Below are 5,803 nucleotides of genomic sequence, written 5' to 3'. Positions count from 1 at the left end.
TTATCCTCAGGCGCCTGGGTGGCTCAGTCGTTAAGCGTCTGCCTTCGGCTCAGGTCATGATCCCAGGGTCCTGGAATCGAGTCCCACATTGGGCTCCCTGCTCGGCAGGAAGCCTGCTTCTCGCTCTCCCACTCCCCCTGCTTGTGTTCCTGCTCTCGCTCTCTCTCTCTCTGTCAAATAAATAAATAAAATCTTTAAAAAAAAAAAAAAAGGAATTTTATCCTCATACTCTTTATTTTATTCTGAAAGAAAAATCCGAGTTAATCAAAGAACTGAATGTTCAAAACTGGACCAAAACCAAAAATCACAATAAACCTAACTTGAACAATTAAGTTGTTTATAAAATTACTTTCATCACTCAATTTGATTCTGCTTGCATCATCATGGAAATAAAGTTTTCTTCTCCCAATTAAATTTGTTCATCTAATCTTTCTCTAAAGCCTGTAGCGTTCCTTGATTCTTCTTAGTTTCTGGTGGTTTACCAGCAATCTTTGGTATTCACTGGCTTGTAGATGAATCACTCGAACCCTCTGTCTTCACAAACAATCCGGAAATCCATATTTTATTTATTTATTTTTTAAGATTTTTTTTTTAAAGATTTTATTTATTTATTTGACAGAGAGATAGACAGAAGAGCACAAGCAGAGGGAGTGGCAGAGGGAGAGGGAGAAGCAGGCTCTGCACTGAGCAGGGAACCCGATGCGGAACTTGATCCCAGGGCCCTGAGATCATGACCTGAGCCGAAGGAGACACTTAACCATCTGAGCCACCCAGGCGCCCTTTTTTAAAGATTTTATTTATTTATTTGACAGAGAGACACAGCGAGAGAGGGAACCCACTGTGGGTTTTTATATCATCCTCCTTCTGTGTGTGTCTGTCTCTGTTCAAATCCCCCCACCTTTTTAAAGATTTTATTTATTTGACAGAGAGAGAGAGACAGTGAGAGAGGGAACACAAGCAGGGGAAGTGGGAGAGGGAGAAGCAGGGTTCCCACCGAGCAGGGAGCCCGATGCGGGGCCCGATCCCAGGACCCCAGGACCACGACCCGAGCTGAAGGCAGATGCCCAACGACTGAGCCACCCAGGCGCCCCTCAAATTTCCCTTTTTTTTTTAAAAAAGATTTTATTTATTTATTTGAGAGAGAGAATGAGAGAGAGAGAGCACATGAGAAGGGGGAGGGTCAGAGGGAGAAGCAGGCTCCCTGCTGAGCAGGGAGTCCAATGCGGGACTTGATCCTGGGACTCCAGGATCATGATCTGAGCCGAAGGCAGTCGCTTAACCAACTGAGCCACCCAGGCGCCCTCAAATTTCCCCTTTTAATGAGGACACCAGTCACAATGGATTAGGGCCCACAACACCAATGACCTAAACTTGACTAACTCTGTAAAGATTCTATTTCCAAATAAGGTCTGAAGCATTAGAAGCTAGACTTCAACATATCTTTTTAAGAAAACACAATTCAACATATAACAACATATAATTGGTCCTCAACAAAAAACTATAAAATATTACTGAGAGAAATTGAAGACCTAAATGAATGGAGAGAGAGCCTATTTTCATAGGTACAAAGGCTCTATGTTGTTACAATGTCAATTCTCCCCAAATTGATCTAAAGATTCAACACAACCCAAATCAATCCCTACTATGCTTTTGCTAGAAAATGACAGGTTGATGAAAAAAATCTACATGAAAATAGAAGGGACCTAGAATACCCAAAACAAACATGAAAAATAATAATAAAGTTGGAGAGCTATTACTATGTGACTTCAAGACTTTCTATAAGGCCACAGCAATCAACAGTGTGATTTTAACATTAAAATCAACAAATCAATGGAACAGAATAGACCCACACTGTGTAAGGAAAGCCGTTTCAATAAAGATACAGGAATAAGTGATATTCGTATAGGAAAAAATTAACCTCAACCCCTATCTCACACAATATTCAAAAAATTTGAAATGGACCATAAACCTAAACAAAAGCTAAAACTTTATAAAGATTTTAGAAAAAAACATAGAAATACTTTTTTCAAAGATTTATTTATTTGAGAGAGAGTGCAGGTGTGTGCGTGGGGGTGGTGGGGTAGGGGATGGGAAGAGGGAGAGAGAATCCCAAGCAGACTCCCTGCTGAGCCCAGAGCCTGATGTGGGGCCCAATCCCATGACCCATGAGATCATGACCTGAGCCAAAACCAAGAGCTGGATGCTTAACTGACTGAGCCACCCAGGTGCCCCAGAAATATTTTAATATTACTACAGAGGATAAAGTTTTTTAGGACACAGAAAGTCATAACCATAAAAGGAAAAGTTCATTAATTAGAAAAATTAAAAATTTCAGCTCAGGGCGCCTGGGTGGCTCAGTTGTTAAGCATCTGCCTTTGGCTCAGGTCATGGTCCCAGGGTCCTGGGATAGAGCCCCACATCGGGCTCCCTGCTTTGGCGGGAAGCCTGCTTCTCCCACTCCCACCCCCCTGCTTGTGTTCCCTCTCTCGCTGTGTCTCTCTCTGTCAAATAAATAAAATCTTTAAAAATAAATAAATAAAATAAATAAAAAATAAAAATTTCAGCTCAAAAGACTACCTGGCTGGCTCAGTCAGTGGAGCATGAGACTCTTGATCCTGAGGCTGTGAGTTTGAACCCCACGTTGGGTGTAGAGATTACTTAAAGAAAAAAAAAAAAAAAGATCTTGAAAAAAATTTTCAGCTCATCAAGACACCATTAAGAAAATAAGCACAATAAGTAAATAAATAAATTCTTTAAAAAATAATAATACAGGGCGCCTGGGTGGCTCAGTTGGTTAAGCGACTGCCTTCGGCTCAGGTCATGATCCTGGAGTCCCAGGATCGAGTCCCGCATCGGGCTCCCTGCTCAGCAGGGAGTCTGTTTCTCCCTCTGACCCTCCCCCCCTCCTGCTCTCTCTCTCTCATTCTCTCTCTCAAATAAATAAATAAAAATCTTTAAAAAAAAAAAATAATAATAATACACAAAGATAACTCAAGAAGCAAAAGATTCAGACACTTCATAATGGAAGATATATAAATGATTCAACATCATCAGTCACCAGGAAATGCAAATTAAAAGTACAATGAGATTGGACTACAGTCAGAATGGTTAAAATTAAATAGATAACACCAAATGTTGGTGAGCATGTTGTAAATGAACTGAAGGTGTCCCCCCGACAAATTCTATGTTGAAACCCTAATCTAACCCTATAGTATTTGGAGGTGAAGCTTTGGGAAGTAATTAGGTCAGAAGGGTAGAGAGCCCTCCTGACTGGTTTTAGTGCCTTCACAAGAAGCCGGAGAGTGAGCCAGCTTTCCAAAACCAGGTGAAGACATACCCAGGAAGAGGGCATCCACAAAGAATAAGTCAGACAGCATCTTGATCTTACACTTCCCAGACGCCAGGACTATGAAAAAATAAATTTCTATGTTAAAGCCACCCAGTCTATATACTTTGTTACAGCAGCCCAAACTAACACAGATGCACAGAAACCAGAATTTGCAAACACTGTTGCCGGGATTAGAAAATAATACAACTATTTTGGAAAATGATAGTACATAGTTTCTTATACAACCAAGCATGTATCTACACCGAGCAATTCTACTCCTAAGTATTTGCCCAAGAAAAAAATGAAAATACATGACTATAAAAAAACAAAACAACAACAAAAAACTATTACAAGAATCTTCAGAGCAACTTTATTCCTGTTAGCCCAAACCTGGAAACAGCTGAGACACCATGAAGTGCAGAACTGCCAACAAAGTATAATATAGTCAACCAGTAAGATGATACTTAAAAATAAAAAGAAATAAACTACTAATACCCACAAGACTAATCTCCAACTTTATACTAAGTAAAAGAATCTTACGCTAAAGATATACACTGCATGATTACTATTATAGGTTGAATTGTGTCCCCCAAAAAGATACGTTGAAGTCCTAATACCTGTATTAAGAATGGGACCTTACTGGGAAACAGTTGTTGTGGACATAATGGACTTCATATTGGAGTAGGGTAGGCCCTTAATGCAGTATTAATGGTGTCCTTATAAAAAAGAAGAGATACAGAGTTGAGACAGTCATGCAGAGACAAACACAGAGGGAGAATGCCATGTGACTACGGAGGCAGAGATTGGAGTTATGCAGCTGCAAGCCAAGGAATACCATGAACTATCAGCAACACCCATGAGCTAAGAGAAAGTCATGAGAGAAGAGAAGAGAAGAAAGAAAGAAAGAGAGAGGCATGCAACAGATTCTCCTCTAGAGCCTTTAAGAGAACACATTCCTGTTGACACCTTGATTTTGGGCTTCTAGCCTCCAGAATTGTGGGAAAATAAATTTCTGTTAAGCCACCTAGTTTGTGGTACTTTGTTATGTCAACCCTAGTAAACTAATAGAATTCCATGTATATGAAATTCTGGAAAAGGCAAAATGAATCTATGGTGGGAAAAAATAGAAACACTGGTCGACTTATGGAGGGTAGGGGTAGAGATTAACTGGAAAGGAATGAGGGTACCTTCAAGGGTGATGGTAATATTCTTTATTTTTATAAGGGTTCATGTTACAAAAGGTTATACAAATGTGAACACTCAGTGAAGGTACAGCTAAGATTTGTGCATTTCACTGTATGTAAATTTACATTAAAATGAGTTATAAGCTAACATTGATCCCTCACAGTATGTGTACTTACATTATTTAAAGGGAAAGTGAAATAAATGAAAAAAAAGATAGACTGACAGATGGACAGATGAAAGATCTGTGACACAGCAAATATAAAATACTGTCACGGGGGGGGGGGGTGCCTGGGTGGCTCAGTCATTAAACGACTGCCACCTGGATCCCGGGGTGCCCCGCATCGGGCTCTCTGCTCCGCGGGAAGCCTGCTTCTCCCTCTCCCATTCCCCCTGCTTGTGTTCCCTCTCTAGCTGCCTCTCTCTCTGTCAAATAAATAAATAAAATCTTAAAAAAAAAAAAAATACTGTCACGGGACACCTGGGTGGCTCACTCAGTTAAGTGTCTGCCTTTGGCTCATGTCATGATCCCAGGACTCTGGGATTGAGCCCCGCATCAGGCTCACTGCTCAGCAGGGAGCCTGCTTCTCCCTCTCCCTCTGCTTGTGCTCTCTCTCAAATAAATAAATAAATAAAATTTTAAAAATAAAATAAGAGAAGAGAAAAGAGGAAAAGAAGAGAAGAGAGGAGAGGAGAAGAGAGAAGAGAAAAGGAAAGGAAAGGAAAGAAAAGAAAAGAAAAAAAAGAAAATACTGTCAGGATGCCTGGGTGGCTCGGTAAGCTAAGCGTCTGCCTTCAGCTCAGGTCAAGATCCCAGGGTCCTGCTTCTCCCTCTGCCTGCTCTGCCTGCTGCTTCCCCTGCTTGTGCTCTCTCACTCTCTCTCTGACAAATAAATAAATAAAATCTTTAAAAATAAATAAATAAAAATAAAAATAAAATATTGTCACATCTGGTTATGGGTATATGAGAGTTCACTATAAAATTCTTTCAACTTTTCTGTATGTTTAACATTTTTCAAAAAATTTTTTTTCATAATAAAATGCTGAAAAAAATAAGTATACTACCAAAATTTCTTAAAAAAAAAAAAGAAACAGGGAAAATTGGACAGCCACATGCAGAAGAATGAAACTCGACCATTCTCTAACACCATTCACAAAGATAAACTCAAAGTGGATGAAAGACCTCAATGTGAGACAGGAATCCATCAAAATCCTAGAGGAGAACATAGGCAGTAACCTCTTTGACATCGGCCACAGCAACTTCTTTCAAGATACATCTCCAAAAGCTAGTGA

Source organism: Leptonychotes weddellii, chromosome 1, assembly GCF_054177405.1.
Source record: "Leptonychotes weddellii isolate Sample4059 chromosome 1, ASM5417740v2, whole genome shotgun sequence".
NCBI lineage: Eukaryota > Metazoa > Chordata > Mammalia > Carnivora > Phocidae > Leptonychotes > Leptonychotes weddellii.
The sequence above is the reverse complement of the archived record's forward strand: the minus strand, read 5'-3'. Positions refer to the sequence as shown.